This window comes from Pan troglodytes, chromosome 9 (genome assembly GCF_028858775.2).
Source record: "Pan troglodytes isolate AG18354 chromosome 9, NHGRI_mPanTro3-v2.0_pri, whole genome shotgun sequence".
NCBI classification, from domain to species: Eukaryota; Metazoa; Chordata; class Mammalia; order Primates; family Hominidae; genus Pan; species Pan troglodytes.
The window spans coordinates 96780464-96800182 of record NC_072407.2 but is presented as its reverse complement, the minus strand read 5'-3'; the positions used below and the strand labels follow the sequence as shown (position 1 = coordinate 96800182).

General features: G+C 41.2%; 1 long non-coding RNA gene across 1 annotated transcript in view; it reads left to right on the top strand.

Annotated features, from left to right (window-relative positions):
- Positions 1–17194, top strand: part of LOC104001292 (uncharacterized) — a 65009-nt gene extending 47815 nt beyond the window's left edge. Inside the window, exons 3-5 of the long non-coding RNA XR_673025.5 lie at positions 13099–13249; positions 13627–13745; positions 16852–17194. This is a non-coding gene — a long non-coding RNA (uncharacterized LOC104001292). The remainder of the gene's footprint in view (positions 1–13098; positions 13250–13626; positions 13746–16851) is intronic.
- The last annotated feature ends 2525 nt before the right edge of the window (positions 17195–19719 follow it).

Below are 19719 nucleotides of genomic sequence, written 5' to 3'. Positions count from 1 at the left end.
AAGTTTTCTTAGTCCATGGGCCCATTGTCCTCTGAGCTCCTGCTTGTGCACGTGCTCTCTCTGGCTGCAACATATGGCCCTAGCCATGGGAGTTCCACTAAAATCCAGCCCCTAGACCCTTGCTCTTTGGCAAGGAGTGAGAGTAGGGCTATTATGTGTTGACTTGTGCCCCCTACAAAAAGAAGTGTTGGAATCCTAAGTCTCAGCACCTCAGAATATGACTTTATGTAGAAATAGGGTCTTTACAGAGGCAGACAAGTTAAAAGGAGGTGACTAGGGTGGGCCCTAATCCAATAAGACTAGTGTCCTTGTCAAAAGGGGCAATGTGGAGGCAGACATGCACACAGGGAGAATACCATGGAAGAGGCAGGTAGAGATCAGAGGGATGCTTCTACAACACAGAGAGTGTGTGATTTCCAGCAAACCACCAGAAGTGAGGGGAAGAGATTCTTTCTCACAGTCCTCAGAAGGAACCAGCCCTGATGACACCTTGGTCTGACACCTTGGTCTTTGACTTCTAACCTCCAGAACCAAGAGATAATAAATTTCTTTTTTTAGTTTTATTTTTCATTGATACATAATAATTGTGTATATATATATTTATATATATATATGGGGCAAAACGTGATGTTTTGATCTATGTTTGGTATGAAATAATTAAAGCAGGCTAATTCTATTCCTCACATACTTATCATTTTTTTGTGGTGAAAATATTTAAAATCTACTCTTTCAGCAGTTTTGAAATCCACAATATATTATTATTTATTATAGTCAGCATTCCATGCAATTGATTACTAAAGCTTATTCCTTATGTCTAACTGAAACTTTCTACGCTTTGATCAACATTTCCCCTTTTCCCAACCACCCTTCTCCCCCAGCCTCTGGTAACCATCATTCTACTCTCCCCTTCGATGAATTCAGTATTTTTAGATTCCACATATAAGTGATATCATGTGGTATTTGTCTTTCTGTGCCTGGCTTATTTCACTTAGCATAATGTTTTCCAGGTTCACCCATGTTGTTGCAAATAATAGGATTTCTCCCTTTTTTAAGGCTGAATAATATTCCATATTCATTGTGTGTATGTACTTACATTTTCTTTATCCATTCACCTGATGATAGACATCTAGGTTGCTTCCATATCCTAGCTATTATAAATAATGCTGCAATGTACATGAGAGTGCAGATATTTCTTCAGCACACTGATTTCAATTTCTTTGGATATATACCCAGAAGTGAGACTGCTGGATCATATGGCAATTCTATGTTTGGTTTTCTGAGGAACTTCCATACTGTTTTTCCATAATGGTTGTATTAGTTTACATTCCCACTAACAATGCCAAGGTTTCCTTTGGCCAATGTGGTATATATAATACTCTCACCAACACTTGTTATCTTTTGTCTTTTTCATTAATAGCCATTCTAACAGGTGCAAGGTGATATCTCATTGTGGTTTTAATTTGCATTTCTCCGATGATTAATTATAATGAGAATTTTTTCATGTATGTGTTAACCATTGGTATATCTTCTTTCAAAAGAGTCTGTTTAGCTTCTTTGCTTATTTTTGATTGAATTATTTGCCATCTTGATATTGAGTTGCTTGAGTTCCTTATATATTTTGAATATTAGCATCTTATCGGATGTATGGTTTACAAATATTTTCTCCTAATCCGTGGGTTGTCTCTTCACTCCATCAGTTGTATCCTTTGTTGTGCCAAATCTTTTTAGTTTGATGCAATCTCATTTGTCTATTTTTTCTTTTGCTGCCTGTAGTTTTGGGGTCATATTCAAGAAATCTTTGCCCAGACCAATGTCGTGGAACATTTCCCCGATGTTTTCTTTTGGTACTTTTATAGTGTCAGGTATTATGTCTAAATACTTAATACATTTCAAGTTGATTTTTAATACAGTGTGAAAAAAGTTTCAATTTTATTCTGCGGTGGACATCCTGTTTCCCAACACCATTTATTGAAGAAATTGTTATTTCTCCATTGTGTATTCTTGGCAACTTTGATGAAAATCAATTAACCATAAATATGTGAGTTTATTTCTAGGCTTCCTATCCCATTCCATTGGTCAGTGATTCTGTTTTTAATGCCAGTGCCATTCGATTTTCATTACAATAGCTTTGGAATAGATTTTGTGACATGAGGTATTGTGATGCCTCCAGCTTTGTTTTGTTTTTTTGTTGTCGTTGTTGTTGTTGTTCAAGATTGCTTTGGCTATTCAAGGTCTTTTGCAATTCCATACAAATTTCAGTATTTTTAAAAATTTTTGTGAAGAATGACATTGGAATTTTAATAGGGAATGCCTTGTATCTGTAGATCACTTTGGGTAGTGTAGACATATTAACAATACTAACTATTCCAAACCATGAACAGACAAAACTTATTTGTGTTGTCCTCAAATTCTTTCATAAATATTTTATACTTCTCAACAAACAGATCTTTCAACTCCTTGGATAAATTTATTCCTATGTATTTTTTCAAGCTATTGTGAATGAAATTGATTTCTTAATTTTTTTATAGATAATTTTTTTGTTAAAGTAAAGAAACACTACTGATTTTTTGTGTTAATTTTGTGCCCTGCAACTTTATGAAATTAGTTTATCAGTTCTAACAATGTTTTGGTGGAGCCTTTAGAATTTTCTCTATATATGATCATGTCATCCGCAAACAAACAATTTCGCTTTTCTTTTTTAAATTTCTTTTTCTTGTCCAATTTTTCTGGCTAGAACTTCCAGTACTATGTTGAATGGAAGTGGTGAGAGTGAGCACCCTTGTTTTGTTCCTGATCTTACAGGGAAAGCTTTCAACTTTTTTTTTTTTTGAGACGGAGTTTTGCTCTTGTTGCCCAGCCTGGAATGCAATGGTGTGATCTTAGCTCACCGCAACCTCCACCTCCTGGCTTCAAGCAATCATCCTGCCTCAGCCTCCCAGGTAGCTGGGATTATGGGCATGCGCCACCACGCCTGGCTAATTTTTGCATTTTTAGTAGAGACGGGGTTTCTCCATGTTGGTCAGGCTGGTCTCAAACTCCTGACCTCAGGTGATCCACCCACCTTGGCTTCCCAAAGTGCTGGGATTACAGGCATGAGCCACCGCACCCAGCCAAGCTTTCAACTTTTTATGATTGAGTACCATGTTAACTGTAGGTTTTTCATATATATCCTTTATTGTACTGAGATATATTCCTTCTATACCTAATTTGCTGATAGTTTTTATCATCAAAAGATGTTGAATTTTGTTATATTCACTTTCTGCATTTCTCAAGATGATCATATGTTTTTGTCCTTCATTCTGTTAGTATAATGTATCACATTTATTGATTTGCATATGTTGAACTATTTTTGCATCCCAGGGATAAATCCCACTTGATTATAGTATACTTACCTTTTAATGTGCTGCTGAATTTGGTTTGCTAGTTTGAAGATTTTTGCATCTATGTTCATCGTAGACATTGGCCTGTAATTTTCTTTCCTTGTAGTGTCCTTGTCTGGCTTTGGTATCAGGGGAATACTGGCCTCAGATAATTAGTTGGGAAGTATTTTTTCTTGTATTTTTTGGAAGGATTGGTATTATTTCTTTAAATATTTGGTGGTAGAATTCTGCTGTGAAACCATCTGGTTCTGGGCTTTTGTTTGATGGGAGTTTTTTTTTTAAATTATTGATTCAATCATCTCACTTGTTAATCTATTCCAATTTTCTATTTCTTCTTGATTTAGTATTGGTAGATTGTATGTTTTTAGGAATGTATCCATTTCTTCTAGGTTATCCAATTGTTTGGCATACAATTAATTGTTCATGGTAGTTTCTTATAATCATTTGTATTTTTGTGATATCAGTTGTAATGTCTCCTTTTTCAAGTTCTGATACTGAGTTTTCTCGTTTTTTCTTAGTCTAGTTAAAGGTTTGTTGATTTTGTTTAACTTTTCAAAGAATCATCTCTTAGTTCCATTGATCTTTTCTATTGTCTTCTCTCAATTTCTTTTATTTCTGCTCTGATTTTTATTATTTCTTTCCTTCTACTGATTTTAGGTTTAATTTTTTCTTTTTTTCTAGTTCCTTCAGGTGTAAGGAAGTAAGTTGTTTATTTGAGATCTTCCTTCTTTTTCAATGTAGGCATTTATTGCTGTAAACTTTCTTCTTAGAACTGCTTTTGCTGCATCCCATGAGTTTTGATACATTGTGCTTCTATTTTCATTTGTCTCAAAATGCTTTTTATTTCTCTTTGAATTTCTTCTTTAACCCATTGGTTATTCAGGAGCATATTGCTTAATTCCTGTGTATTTGTGAGTTTTCTAAAAGTTCTTTTGTAACTGGTTTCTAGTTTCACTCAATTGTGGCTAGGTAATATACTTGATATGATTTTGATATTCTTAAATTTGCTAAGACTTGTTTTGCTCACTAACATATCATCTATTCTGGAGAATGTTCTGTGCTTGAGAAGAATGTGTATTTTGTTGCTCTGGGATAGAATATTTTATATACATATATGTTAGGTCTATTTGGTCTAAGGTGTTGTTCAGGTACTCTGTTTTCTTATTGATTTTCTGTGTTGATGACCTGTACATTGTTGAAAGTGGATTATGGAAGTCTGCTACTATCATTGTGTTGCAGTCTATCTCACCCTTCAGACCTATGAATACTTCCTTCATGTATTTAGATGTTTTGATGTTGGATGCATATATTTTTAAAATTGTTATATCCTCTTGATGTATTGACCTCTATCATAATATAAAGACCTTCTTTATCTCTTTATACGGTGTTTTACTTAAAGTCGACTTTTTCTAATATAAGCATAGCCACCCCTGCTCTATTTTAGATACCATTTGCCTGGAATATCTTTTTACAATCCTTACTCTCAGTCTTAGTATGTTTTTCAGGCTACAGTGGGTCTCTTCTAGGTATCATATTGTTGGATCTTGGTTTTTATTTTATCCATTCATCTACTCCATGTCTTTTTATTGGAGAATTTAATCCATTACATTCAAAGTAATTATTGATAGGTAAGGACTTCTGGTATTTTGTTAATATTTTACTGACTGTTATGTAGTTCTTTTGTTCTTCTCTTCCAATTTTGTCATCCTTATTTGTAATTTCTTGTATTTTTTGTAGTGGCATGCTTTGATTTCTTTATCTTTAGTGTGTCCATCAGAGGTTCTTTCTTTTCTTTCTTTCTTACTTTCTTTCTTTGTTTCTTTCTTTCTTCTTTCTTTCTTTCCTTTTTTTTTTTTTTTTTTGTTTTTTTGAGACAGAGTCTCACTCTGTCACCCAGGCTAGAGTGCAGTGGTGTGACCTTGGCTCACTGCAACCTCCACCTCCCAGGTTCAAGCGATTCTCATGCCTCAGCCACCCAAGTAGCTGGGATTACAGGCATGTACCACTATGCCCGGCTAATTTGGGAGTGAGGGAGGCTTGTTGTTGTTGTTTGTGTTTTTTTTGAGATGGAGTCTTGCTCTGTTGCTCAGGCTGAAGTGCAGTGGCACGATCTCGGCTCACTGCAACCTCCGCCTCCCAGGTTCAAGCCATTGTCCTGCTTCAGCCTCCTGAGTAACTGGGATTACAGGCACCCGCCTCCCTGTCTGGCTAATTTTTGTATTTTTAGTAGAGATTAGGGTTTCACCATGTTGGTCAGGCTAGTATCGAACTTCTAACCTCATTATCCGCCCGCCTTGGCCTCCCAAAGTGCTGGGATTATAGGTGTGAGCCACTGCGCCTGGCCTAATTTTTGTATTTTTAGTGGAGACAGGATTTCGCCATGTTGGCCAGGCTGGTCTTGAACTCCTGGCCTCTGGTGATCCACCCGCCTAGGCTTTCCAAAGTGCTGGGATTACAGGCATGAGCCAAGAGGTTTTTTTCTTCATTGTTATCATGAGGATTATACAAAAATCTTATAATTATAATATCCTAATTTAAGCTGATAGTACCTTAGCTTCAATCACATGCAAAGACTCTAAACTTTTACTTCTCTCCCTTACATTTTATACTATTGATGCCATTTATCTCTATTTTATTGTGTATCTATTAATCAGAAGTTTATCACTGTTTTTCATGCATTTGTCTCTTTAACTCTTATCCTAGAGTTAAGAGGGATTTACACAACACCTTCACAGTATTGGAGTATTCTAAATTTTATATGTATTTACCTTTACTAGTGAATTTTATGCTTTCATATATTTTCATATTGCTACCTATTCTTTTGCTTTAACTCAAAAAACTTTCTTTAGCATTTCTTGTAAGGGCGGACTCATGGTGATGAACTCCTTCCACTTTTGTTTGTCTTGGAATTTCTTTGTCTCTCCTTCACTTCTGAGGGATAGATTTGCTAGGTATAGCATTCTTGGTTGGCATTGTTTTTCTTTTAGCACTTTGAATATGTCATTCCACTCCCTCTGGCTTGCAAGGTTTCCGATGAAAAATCTGGATAGCTTTATGGTGGATATTTTATACGTAATGAATTTCTTCTCCTTTGCTACTTTCAAGATTATCTGTCTTTGACTTTTGACAATTTGATTATAATGTATCTCAGAGTGTTATTTTCTTAATTTATCTTGTTTGGGGTCCTTTGAGCTTACCGAATCTGTATGTATATGTCCCTCCCAAGATTTTGAAGCTTTTCCAATAGGATTTCTTTTATTATCATTATTATTTAAATATTCTTTCATTATTTGTTTGTAATTTTTTGCTATGTTTCCTGTGCTGGTCTTGAACTCCTAGCCTCAAGCAGTCTTCCCACCTGAGCATCCCAAATTCCTGGGATTACAGGTATGAGCCGTCACACCTGGCCTCTCAGGCAGTATTTCTTTAAATAAGTTTTCCGTCCCTTTTCCTCACTCTTCTTCTTTGAGTAATCTCTAATTTGTATACTCAAATGTTTGATGGTGTTGGGTAGATCCCTTATGCTTTCTTCACTCTTTTTCAGTGTTTCCTTTTTCTTTTTATTCCTCTAATGGGTTAATTCCAAGTGACCTGTACTTGAGTTCACTAATTCTTCTTTTTTTTGAGACAGAGTCTTGCTCTGTCGCCCAGGCTGGAGTGCAGTGGCTCGATCTTGGCTTACTGCAAGCTCTGCCTCCTGGGTTCACGCCATTCTCCTGCCTCAGCATCTCGAGTAGCTGGGGCTACAGGCGCCCACCACCACACCCAACTAATTTTTTGTATTTTTTAGTAGAGACGGGGTTTCACCATGTTAGCCAGGATGGTCTCGATCTCCTGACCTTATGATCCACCTGCCTCGGCCTCCCAAAGTGCTGGGATTACAGGCATGAGCCACCGTGCCTGGCCGAGTTCACTAATTCTTTCTTCTGCATAAGCAAGTCTGTTGTTGAAACTCTGAATTGAATTTTTCAGTTCTTAATTAAATTATTTTGCTCCAGGATTTCTATTTGGTTCTTCTTATATTTTCTATTTCTTTATTAAACCTTTCAACCTTTCCCTTTGTTCATGAATTATTTTTCTAATTTTATTTAATTGTCTATAGTTTCTTGCATCTCTCTCTTTTTCTTTTTTTCTTGAGATAGGGTCTCAGTCTGTCACCCAGGTTGGAGTGCAGTGGCTCAATCGAGGATCACTGCAGCCTTGAACTTTCAGGTTCAAATGATCCTCCCACCTCAGCCTCCCAGGTAGTTAGGATTACAGGCACCACTATACCAGGCTAATTTTTGTAGTTTTTGTAGAGATGGGGTCTCCCTATGTTGCTCAGGCTGGTTTCAATCTCCTGGGCTCAAGTTATCCTCCCATCTCAGCCTCCCAAAGTGCTGGGATTACAGGCATTAGCCACTGCATCCAGCCTCATTGAGCTTCTTTAAGATGATTGTTTTGAATTATTTTTCAAACAATGTGTGTATATCCATTTCTTTGGGGTCTGTTATTGAAGCTTTATGAAGTTCCTTTGGTGGTGTTGTATGTGTCTGATTCTTTGATATCCATGTATCTTTGCACTGGTGTCTGTGCAATTGAAGTGAACTCTTCTTTCAGTTTTTACAGACTAGTTTTGGCAAGTTAAATTTGTTTTCTGTTATGTCTCTGGGCTGATGAGATTGCCTCTGGGATAGTGGTTGAGTTGGGTTGGGCCTGAGTCACATGACTGATGCTAGTTTTATAGTGGAGATCACAGTTGGTAGGTCTGTCCCCTGGGTGGCCTGGACTGTCTCCAGGACCTTGGTCTTTGGGGCTGGTGCTAAGGTGAGGCTCCATTTCAGGATTCACAGCCAGTGGGCCTATTACCAGGTGTGCTGATGGGTGTAGCTTCCTGCAGACCTCTGGGAAGCCTCCCATTGGATGACTGGATGGTTCTTTACTTTACTGCCCTAGTCTATGGCTGAGGTAGGCTGTAACTAAATTGCAAGGCTCCCACAAGGAGACTTTTGTCCGTGAATGGGTGCAGAATTCTAGCTGTTATTAGGGAATATGAGTGAGTGAACTCCTATTTTGCCATCTTACTGATGTCACGTCCTGACAATAAAATAAAGTTCTATTGTTTAAACCACCCAGTTTGTGGCACTTTGTTATGGCAGATTTAGCAAACTAATACAAGAGCTTTAAAGGGAATACTACCAAACATGATCTTCAGCAAACCTTCACATGGAGTAGCAGAGGTCCTTCCAGTTATGTTGTCCTATCCTCTCTCCACCTTGCTGGCTCTTTCTCACCATCTCCCCTACCCATCCCTCCATGATTCTGTCATTTTTCTCCTGCCTCCCTCTCAAGAGAAAAGCAAAATTTCTCTTATAACAGGCATAAAGTTGTTGCTCCCATTTGAAACAGCTTATCAAATTTTATTTTTAAGTACATATTTATAGGATTATAATATAAATGCACAGATATCAAGGTACCACCTGATGAAGCCCAGGCTTACTGCTGAGGTTTCCTTCTTTTCCTTCCTCCTTACAGGCCCCAGACACTCAGTTTGCTACTGATGCTCTTCAGAACTGCTACTACCCAAACCTTGAGTTTCTCCTTTCATCCAGAGAGGGCTTTAAAAATTTTAATCACCCAATGAAAGCAGGCAGAAAACATCAAAAAGATAAATGTGAGAGATTAACAAAAATTAAGGTGTCTTTCAGTTGTTTTTCTCAGCCTCTGGCTCCATGTTGACATGGAAACAGAAAATGCCTTTGGATTTTTGTCCTCTCCTTTTATTCCTGAGGGTGGCTCTCATCTCATACTCTTCATAGAAGGGCATGATGACCCTTCTCCCATAAAAGTTCTTTGCTTCAGCAGAGGGATTGCAAGGTAATTAGAGCAGAAAAATGGGTGCCCCATGGGTAGAGTTACATGGACACACAGACCTTGAGAGTTAGCGTGCAAGGTGAAAATTGCATAGAATTCAAAATAGCATGGAAACTCTTTTATAAAGGTATCATGTTGGAAATTGAAATACCATTTTCATTAAGTCCAAGCCAACAGTTACAAACTGTACAGAAGTAAAACACAAGATGAAACAACTGGCTTGTAGGGGTCATGTTGTGTAAACATTGTTCTGTCTTTTTTTATTCTAGAATCACATTCATCATGGCAAGTAGTTTGCACTGGAACTGACTGAGGGAACAAAAGATTTATGTCTCCTATCTGATAATCAGAAGCATATCTTCATTAAATAGAGTGGTTAGAAGATTTTCCCATAATATTTAAATGGTTCTTCTCCCTCTCTAACCCTAAGTGTATATGACTGAATTTGCTTCATACTGAACCTTTACTATGTGATTCAGCTGCATTTTTATCATCTTAAGACCTAACTAGAATTTCTCTTTAGGTAAAAACCTTTATGTGGATTTTTTTTTTTTTTTTTTTTTTTTTTTTTTTTTTTTTGAGATGGAGTCTTGCTCTGTCACCCAGGCTGGAGTGCAGTGGCGCGATCTTGGCTCACTGCAAGCTCCGCCTCCTGGGTTCACGCCATTCTCCTGCCTCAACCTCCCGAGTCGCTGGGACTACAGGCACCGGCCACCACGTCCAGCTAATTTTTTGTGTTTTTAGTAGAGACAGGGTTTCACCATGTTAGCCAGGATGGTCTCGATCTCCTGACCTTGTGATCCACCTGCCTCGGCCTCCCAAAGTGCTGGGATTACAGGCGTGAGCCACCGCGCCTGGCCATTATGTGGATTTTTTAAGAGAAACAACTGACTTTACTTTCAGCTGTGTCAGTTGCATCAGACTAATTTACAACAGACCAAACCTCCTACTAACAAACAAACAACAGAAAAGCTTAATTGTAAGAATGGTTGAAAGCATTAGAGTGTTACCAATGGAAGCCAGGACTTGAGGGGCCAAGTAAGGTGTCTGAGAGAAAAGGAAACTCATTGAGGTGAGCCTAGCCTGACATTCTATGCTCCTTTCCTTCTCAAGGAATTGCTGGCTTAAAATCAGTTTAGGATGAGACATTAAGCTGCCAAGCAGAAAGTGGTGGCTAAGCAGAGGTTTGGGCATAATTGGAGCTTAGGGTTACCAAAGGAGAGAGGGATTAAGAGAGAAGGCAGCACAAAGAAGTGAGTATAATAATAGGAGATATTTTTCTTCTCAAAACATTTGTCTATGCATGAGTAGCACGTAGTCAGGCTGCTAAACCAAGCAGAAAGCATTTGATAAGAAGCTGGCTTAAGCAGAGCTTCCACAATCTCACCATGCTGAGCAGGAGGTAATCTAGAAAACACCTAGGCTTTCACTTGCCAGATCAAGAGCTATTCCCAATCATAGGGACAAATCAGAAATAGACCTAGTTTTACAAATATTGAACTGCAGCCTTGAGTCAGTCCAATCCCTGATTTGGCTGTAAACTGACACTTGGTTGCTGTTGCCCACTGAACCCTGGTTATAAAAATCAGCAAAGGTGGCCGGGCGCAGTGGCTCATGCCTGTAATTGCAGCACTTTGGGAAGCCGAGGTGGGTGGATCATGAGGTCAGGAGTTCAAGACCAGCCTGGCCAACATGGTGAAACCCCGTCTCTATTAAAGATAAAAAAAATTAACCAGGCATGGCAGCGTGCACCTGTAATCCCAGCAACTCCGGAGGCTGAGGCAGGAGAATCGCTTCAACCCGGGAGGCAGAAGTTGCAGTGAGCCAAGATCGCACCACTGCACTCCAGCCTGGGTGACAGGGCGAGATTCTATCTCAAAAAAAAAAAAAAATCGGCAGAGGCTCTAACACAGTTCACAAAGACAGCCCTTTGCAGGAACTCTAGAAGACCTCATATGCTCCCCGCAAAGTTCAGTCATTTAATGAGACATGTTGACATCACTTGTTCATGTGTTTGGCATGGCTCTGAGTGCAGGTACACAAAGGGTTGTTAAGATGTCTTTGTCCTCAAAACACTCATCATCTACAGTGGGAGAGACTGACAAGTAGAGAGCTGATGGCACTGAGTGTGACAAGTGCTATGAAAGAATTAAAAGGATGTCCCAGGAGCTTAGTAGAGGCACACCTAATCTATTCTTGATGTGGGGGTAGGTGAAGCCAAAGTGGGCTTCCCAGAGGAAGGGACACTTCAGCTGAGCCCAAAGGGCTATTAGTGTTTTCCCAGATGAAAAGATGAAAGGTATCAGGCAGAGGAAATAGCATATGCAAAGAGAGAAAGAGAGAGCATGGATTGTCTAAAAAACAGCAAATAATTCTGTTTGATAAATGTGCAAATTACCACAGAGAGTGACAGGGGCCAGATCATGAAGGGTTTCTTGTATCACAAGTTAAGGGGATCTCCAAGCCATGCCCAGTAGCTTTAACCATCTATTTGAAATTATACATTTACCAAGGGCAATGGTGCTCAGAACCTCATTGTTTGGTTCCTTCTGGAAACACTGGTTATCTCACATGATGAACTCTAATTGTCAGGCATGCATGTCTTCGTTGAATAAAGAGGCTAGTATTGCGATATATATTGCATATTATAATGGCTTGATTAGTGAAGAGAACTTGAAAAGGGGACAGATATGAGAGATATTTGGGCGTTAGACCTGTCTTACTGGCCTTGATGAATGTGAGACAGACAGGAGTTAAGTATGACTCCTGGGCTTCTAGCTTGGGCAATTGAACTAATTTTCTTATGACAAATAATTATAGTCTTGTGCCTTGTCTATCTACCTTCCAAGGTGTAAGCTTCTTAGGTGAAGCAATTCAGAACCGCAAGAATTTACTGAATACTTTCTACATGTCAGGCATTTATTATCTCATTCATTCTTTACAACACGACAAAGAAGTGAATACTGTTACTTTTTACCACTTGGCTTCTTATCTAAAACTACACTAAATACCATAACTTGCAAATGGGTGAGTTAGAATTTGAGTTCAGTGTATCTTACCTTAGATCCTGGAATCTTATTATTAGGCTTTTCTAGGAGACAGTGCTTGGATTTGAACTTAAGTCTCCTTTGAATCAGTTCTTAAATCTACCCAATTGGTGTGGCTCATAAAGATGGCCCCATAAGCTGTGGAACTAATGGATATTTCTAGGTCCGTTTACACTGACAGCCCTAGATTCTGTATGGACAGAATCTGTTCTAGCGGTTAAGATCAGCCCAGCTCTGTGAATGAAACTCCAGGGGCATGGCCATTTTCTTAGCCTCCTCTTCCTTACTGGCCCCATTCTGGGAGGCTGAGAAACACGGGCTCTTCCCAGCTGTTTAGTGCTTCTGCTGAGCAGCCAAACTTGCATTGAAGAAACAATTGGTGCCTTCTGGGATTTCAGGTGTTTCTGGAAAAGCAAACTGCACCATCCAGGGTGGGAGAGTTCTGATTTGAATTTTCTGTTTGGCTATTGTCAGAAGTGGTCAGGGAACTAATTACAGTGGAGCTTCCATTACATCTTTCTTCCTCTAAAGAGAAGACATGGAAATGCTACCTTGCATAGCTCTCTGAGAGTAAAGCAGCACCCTTCACTCTCTATCCCTAAAATGTCAGTCAGTGCGTTTTCATCAGCACATCCCCGTGACCCTTGTGGGTTACTTCCTGCAAATGGTCTGCAGACTCCACCTGGATTCATTCCCTGGCTCTCAAGTCCCAAATAAGGCAGTGGACATACTACTATATTAATAATTGTGAGCATAATTATAGTTCAGAATTTGCAAAACACTTTCACCTGAATTATCTCATTTAATCTTCACAACAGGCCCGTGAGAAGAGCAGGGGAGGTATAGTCATTTCCCTTGTTTTAAGGCAGAGGAAACTGAAGATAAAGCTATGAAGTGAAGCTGGCTAGTGGCTGCCTCAGGGTTACTACTGATATCACTGGACCCCTTCAGAACCAAGCATGAATGAAGGTAGGACATGCTGACTCAGTCAGGCTATGGGGCTCCAAGCCCAGGGGCCAGTGGGTGGGGTGATTCTCAGAGAGGAGTGGGGAGCTGAGTGTTTGGGAGGGAGCTGGGCTGAGAGGCCCAGACTATGGGGGATTCATTGGAAAGGGAGAAATTCTGAGCCTTTTCCTTTCTTTTGGTGCCTAGGGCTCATGTTAAGAGCTACCTGGGGGCTGCCTGAATCTGTCTGCACATGCCTACCCCAATCTTTTCTGCATGACAGAGGGCCAAGGATGTTAAATCATAGCTATTGGGACAGGTCTAGATTTCTCCAAGTTAGCCTAAAAGAGGGGTGTTAGTCATCCTTCAGTACCATGCTGAAAGGCCACTCTTCAATACAGCCTCCAAGGAGGGGACTGAAAATGGGTACCTCCCTGTCGCTGTCACCCTTAGGAGCTTTTCACGTGGAGTTAGAATAGAGCCTAATGGAAGTGGGCAACTTGAAGCACATTCTTCCCAGGTAATGATTGCTCTCCTCCTTATGCACATTTGTTTGTATAGAGCTTATATGTCCTTTTGAAAGATGCATGTTCCTATCTCCCAGCTCCCTACCCTGGGCCCCAAAGCTCTTTGTGGGATCTGAATCTCTATTAAAGCTAGCTTTCATTACCTTGGATTAAGTCCCATGCCCCTGAGCCTGTCTCTTTTTATTCCCAGTATTCCACTAAATGGAAAGAAGGCAGGAAGGAAAGGAAAAACTGAAGGAGTGAGGCCCCCTCGTCAATTATATTACTTTGGTCTACAAGGAGCAGCAATATAGCTTTAGGTTTAAGAAACCTGGCATTGAATTTAGTTCTGTGATTGTAAACAAGTATTTCCACATTTTTTAGTTTGGTTTCCTTGGCTATAGAATGGAGATATTAATACCTTCCCTGCCTGACTCATAAAAATGTTGCCAAGATCACATAAGATAAAACAATGCTAAGTGCCTTGTTGTAAGCCTAGGACAGCCTTGTGGCTGGGACTTTCTCTATCAGTAGTTCTTAACAGGAGGGCTGCAACACCAGCCCTGGTTTTGGCATAGGCGTTGGAAAGACAGAAATGAAGCAGTGGATTGGTGGTCCTCAATTCAGGAAGACTGGCAGGCCCAGGGCATCACGATAGAGGAAAGCCTTGCTTGCAAATCCATCTCCCACTGTTTCAGCTTTGCTCTCAGCCATGAGCTTTTTATACAAAGAGCTGTCACATTTATGGTCTTGCTGAGCTTCACCTCAGTTCTAGGAGGAGAAACCTTTCACTGACAGGAGCTACACAGGAATACAGGAACTAAGGGACAGGACCTGGGACTACACCCCATGCCTCCTGAGGCCCATGCCTGCACTCTTTCTCTGTATGAGCCACCCTGTTGGAGAGGGAAGTTTTGGTCTGGGGATAGAGAAAGGAAGGGTGATAGTACTTTGGAGAATGGGTCACTTCAGAGAGGATAGGTATAGAGTGAGGGAGCTTCAGGAGGACTGTCTAAGAACCACAGCCTAGGATGAGGATCCTGGGGCCTGAGTAAGAAGTAGGAGAGAAAGTGGAGAGAGCCATTTATTCCTTCATTCTGGGAGCCCTTCCAGACAAGTGAGAGCTAAAATGATCAGACCCAGACTGATAACTCGGGCTAGAGTCGCTCAGAGAGTGAGGTAAGGATAAGGTAGGGATGAGGCTGCTGTTGGACCAACCCACAGAGATTGTCAGAGGCATCAGTGTGAGTCTTAGATAATAATCAAAGCCAGGCAGATGAGCAACCAGTTTATTAACCCAAAGGGACTGGTCAGAGGAAAATGTGGTTTCAAGGCCTTGGGACTGACACTGGGGACTCCAGAGCAGGGTGAGAGGGTTTTAAAGGCTGGAGCTGGCAAGGGGGAGGCAGTCTGGGGAAACCCCCTAAGTTAGGGGTTGAATGCTGAAAAGAAGGCTGGAGAAGTGAGAAGTCAGACAAAAAGAGAAAGGGCATGCCTGGGTTTTCCTTTTAGAAAGGCCACTCTAGCTGCACTATGGAGGATAATGATGGGGTAAAAGGGGCAGGAGAAGGCTGAAGGAGGCTGCTGAAGGCCTCATTCAGTGACAGTGGAGACAGAGAAATGAGAGACATGAAAGAGGCAGAATCCACTGGATTTAGTAATAATTTTGAGACAGAGTAGGGACTCCTCTTAAAGGCCTGCTGTCCCCAGCTCTAAGCGTGGAAATAAAGGAAAATCTTGGGTTCATTCAGGGGAAATTCCAGGCACCCAGGTAGTCCTGAGAAGTAAATGAGCAACTTGATAAGCTAGAAGGTAATAATAGCTTAAAACAAGAGCCAAGGAAGTTAGAGTCACGAGATGTTCCCTCTAAAAACTAAAGATGACTCAACTTATGTCCCTGAGCTGTTTTGCAGAACCCCAGGCCCCCATCAAATAGACCCACTGCCACATAGGCCTCAGATAAGGGAGGGCTGAGAACTGAACTCTGACCTCTGTTCTTTGCTCTAAATTTCTTCCTGAGGGACCTGGAGGTAAGGCTATGCCCCTGAGCAAGAACCAACGTTCTTTTCTGACCTCACATTTTTAGACAAAGCTTTGTCTCCTAAGCCAATTGCAAATTAGAAAATCTTTGAATCTACCTATGACCTATAAGCCCCTGCTTTGAGATGTTCCACCTTTTTAGGTTAAACCAATGGATAGCCTCTGTGTATTGATATATGACTGCCTGTAATCTCTTCCTCCCCACCTTTAAAAGCCCTTACTTGCAAGCCATCAGGGAGGATGAGTCTTAAGCATGAGCTGCCCAGTTCTCCTTGCTTGGTGCCCTGAAAATAAATGCCTTCCTCTCTCCTGCTGCAAACCTCTGTATGGATGTTTAGCCTTACTGCACTGGGCAAGTGGACCCTAGCTGGGTTCTGCAACAATTTGAATGGGAGATGACTTGTGAAGGAGATGTCAAGAATGACTTCCAGATTTGCTGACTTAAGAGACTAGAAAACTTAATTCAGGCCCTCACTTTGCCATTATTTTCAAACTTTTAGACCATAAGCTGCTTTTAGGCCTCAGTTTCTACTTCTCAGGATAGGAAAGATGATGTAGAGTAGTAGTGTTCCAATGATGGTCATGGGGCCATCCTTCAGGTGTGGCTGGGCCTCAGGGAAAGAGCCCCAGAGAGGAGTCAGAAGATCCAGCTCACATCTTGACCCAGCCTGTAATGTCAGGAGGGCACAGTATTTCTGAGCCTAGGTCTTCATTTGTATAAATGGAGATAATTATTCATTTATTCAAGAAATACACATTTGGGGCCAAAGATAAAAGGAAGGAAATATGGTCTGTGCCATCTGGAGTGCACAGCTAAGGAGGAGAAGCAGGCATACAAACCAATAGTTATAAAGGAGCTGAGTAAGTGCCAGAATGATGTAAACTAAACAAATGGAGGCAGTCCAAAGGAAGGAGGGACCAAATGCAAGAGCTGCATCTAGAGATAGGACAAGGGGTAACCAGGAAGATTGAGGGAAAGGTACTGTGGCCTGAGAACTAGGCTGAGCCCTCCCTTGCTGGACCCCTGTCTTTTGATTGCCCTTCCTTGATCCTAACCTCTCTCTCCTGTCATCTAAATAGCAATCCTTTTTCCCACCTGCAAGTGAGGCTCTGAGGGATTCTTCAGAAATCAAGACTTCGACCCACTCCATATTATGAATGCCTCAGCCTACAAAGAGCTTGCCTAACCCAACATCAAGGGGTGGACACATGATGCTGGACTTCCAGGTACCAGAAACAGGCCTTACTCCACCTTCTATGAGCATATGCCTACACAGGTAGGCTGGGTATTGCATTTTCTGAAGAGCAGATACTGTATTTAATTCATAGTTGTATCCCCAGTGCCTTATGGCAAGCCTGCCATGTGGTTGTGACTAATAATTGTGTGGTGAATGAATCAAGTTCCATAAAGTCTTTAAATTTCAAAGGGTTATTGGCTCCTTTCTCAGCCTTCAGGCAGGATTGTATCTTAATCACCACACCTGGCAGCTGTTCAGGCTCCCTGAACAGGTGGCACCCACCTGAGAAATAGGCAGAGCGAACACAACACTTTCTATAATTTAACTTTCATTCACTAGACAAGTACGCATTGAGAAGCTCCTCTGTGCCAGTCTCTGAACACATAGATGACATCAAGAACATTACAGCCTAATTGGGGGACAGATATTGCATTCATAATTGCCACACAGTGGAGGCCCAAGGGGGAGGGAATTGGTTCTGCTACAGGGATCTTGCTTGGGAGATGCTTGAGCTGTATCTTAAAAAATGAGTAAGAGTTCAACAGTTGGATAGGATGACAGGGTTAGGGGAGAGCAGGGTACCTGGGATAAGGGAATTTAAGGCAAGAGATGTCCATGTGTATTGTGTTTACAGCAGTGCTATTCAAAGTCCAGATCCACAATGAGATGAGGAATTTGCCCCAGCATTACATCCTTAAATGAGAAAGTCTTACTATAAAAATACTGTCACCTGAACTAAAGTATGTTTGTGACTATTGATTTGCATTCTGGCCCAGGCCCTTCTGTGAGTTGGAAACATTGTTTCTGAACAGGCAGCAGATCTGGAGACTACATCACTGCTTTATAGTTAACCAACTGCTTTTCACACAAGTTCAAGCTCTTTTGCCCCTCAAAAAAAATCCTCTGAAGTTGTCAGGGCAGGTATCATAATCCTCACTTTACAGGTTGGATATTGAAACTCAGAGAGGTTAAGGTTCACATCACCCCACTGGTGAGCAGGGAGGCTGAGATTTAAAGCCAGGAGTGCTCTCCCAGCCCTTTATTCTTCTCCTTCATCAATGGCTTAGGAAGAAAATGAGACTGACTTGAGTAATGACTTCATGGCCAGCATGGCCCTAGCAACAAATGTCAGAGTGTGGGGCATAAGTGTGTCATGCATGTGACCTCCCATGGTATTTCTCATGTTCCTCTGTCTCATATTGCTGTCATGTCTTAAATAGAGACAGGATGACTTTTCCTTTCTAGCCACCCACTCTGGAGTCGCCTCCACCTGCCCTCCCAGGGGAGCTTCCTCCAGCACAGCCTGTGCTTGATATTTCACTACCTGAAAGGACTTGGCATTGGTCCCATGCAAGGAGACTGTCTCATGCATTCACAGAGACAGCAGGCATCTACTCAAAATAGGCTTACCATTCCACGAATGCCATTCTGGGGTATGCTGCTCTTATCCTGGTAGGTGGGGCCATGATGCTGTTCTGAGCTGTCCTATCTATTCCCTTGGAGTACAGCTTCCTGAGCACAGCCTTTTTTTTTCCATGCAAAGAAGCCAAAAGCAAATGGAGACAACTACAGGGAAGGTCACATGGGCCAAGAGAGATGGGAGCCTTCCAACCAAAAGAATCATAAATCTTCAGTTATGATCTGGCCGTTTCTCTAAGCAGCAAGCTAGTGGGGAAAACTCAAGGGGCCTGGGCCTGTGATTCCCATGGCCCTCTGACAGTGGGCACATTCTACAAAACTTGAGTGAGCTGCAGATGGTCAATGGCTCTAACAGCTGGCCTCCTGGAATGAAGCCATGCTGCCCATCAATGTCCTGGAGGGGTTCCTACCTGGACAGGGGCTCAGCCAGGGTTTCTCACACCTGCAGACCCTCAGCTGGGAAGTAATCAGAATCTTCAGCCTTTTAAAAGCTAAGTCTTAGAAAAAGCAATATAGACTCACACTGCCAAGGAGGATTAAAGAAAACTACTGGAGAGATTCTTGCTATATGTGTCTTCCTTCACCTTGGCCTGGAGTCACATATTCTGAAGTAGTGCCATAATGAGGAAAGAGAAAGAGCACTGGCTGGCAGTCAGAAGGCTATCCTGGCCTTAGTGCCAAATCTCCTTTGGCCCAGGGAAAATCCGTTAACCTTTCTGGACCTCTGTTTTCTGCCATATAAAATGGGGTACTGTCCTAGCTACCCCGGGAATGGGAGATGATCCCAACCAATGCCCAAAGGCTTTGATGAGACATCAGACTTCAGCTGGCCATATCTTTGGCCACAGTATCTGCCATATTATTTACCTGTCTATTCTGTATACCTATATCTATTTTCCCAATATACTTCTCCTCTGATTATTACTCTCTCTCTGTTCTTTAGAAAAACCCTTTAAGATCTTCCCTTGCTATCTTCATTCCACTGTGAGCAGCTTGAAGTCAGGACCCTCCCCTTATTTTTGTTCATAGAACCTAGCATAGTACCTACCTGACCCAATAAGTGTCCATTGAATAAGAGATTGATATTTTCCACAAACAGAACATGACTCCAAAATAATTTTTTATATTTAACAAGCAAGTATATCAATTTACTATGCACCAGGCATTATTCTTAGCATTAAACACGTATTAACACATTTAGTAGTGTCACGGGATCCTTGGGGTGTCGCTTTGCCAGCTGGAAACCTCTGTGGCTGGTGGCACCTTCTGCCTGAGTATTGCTTGCACCGAC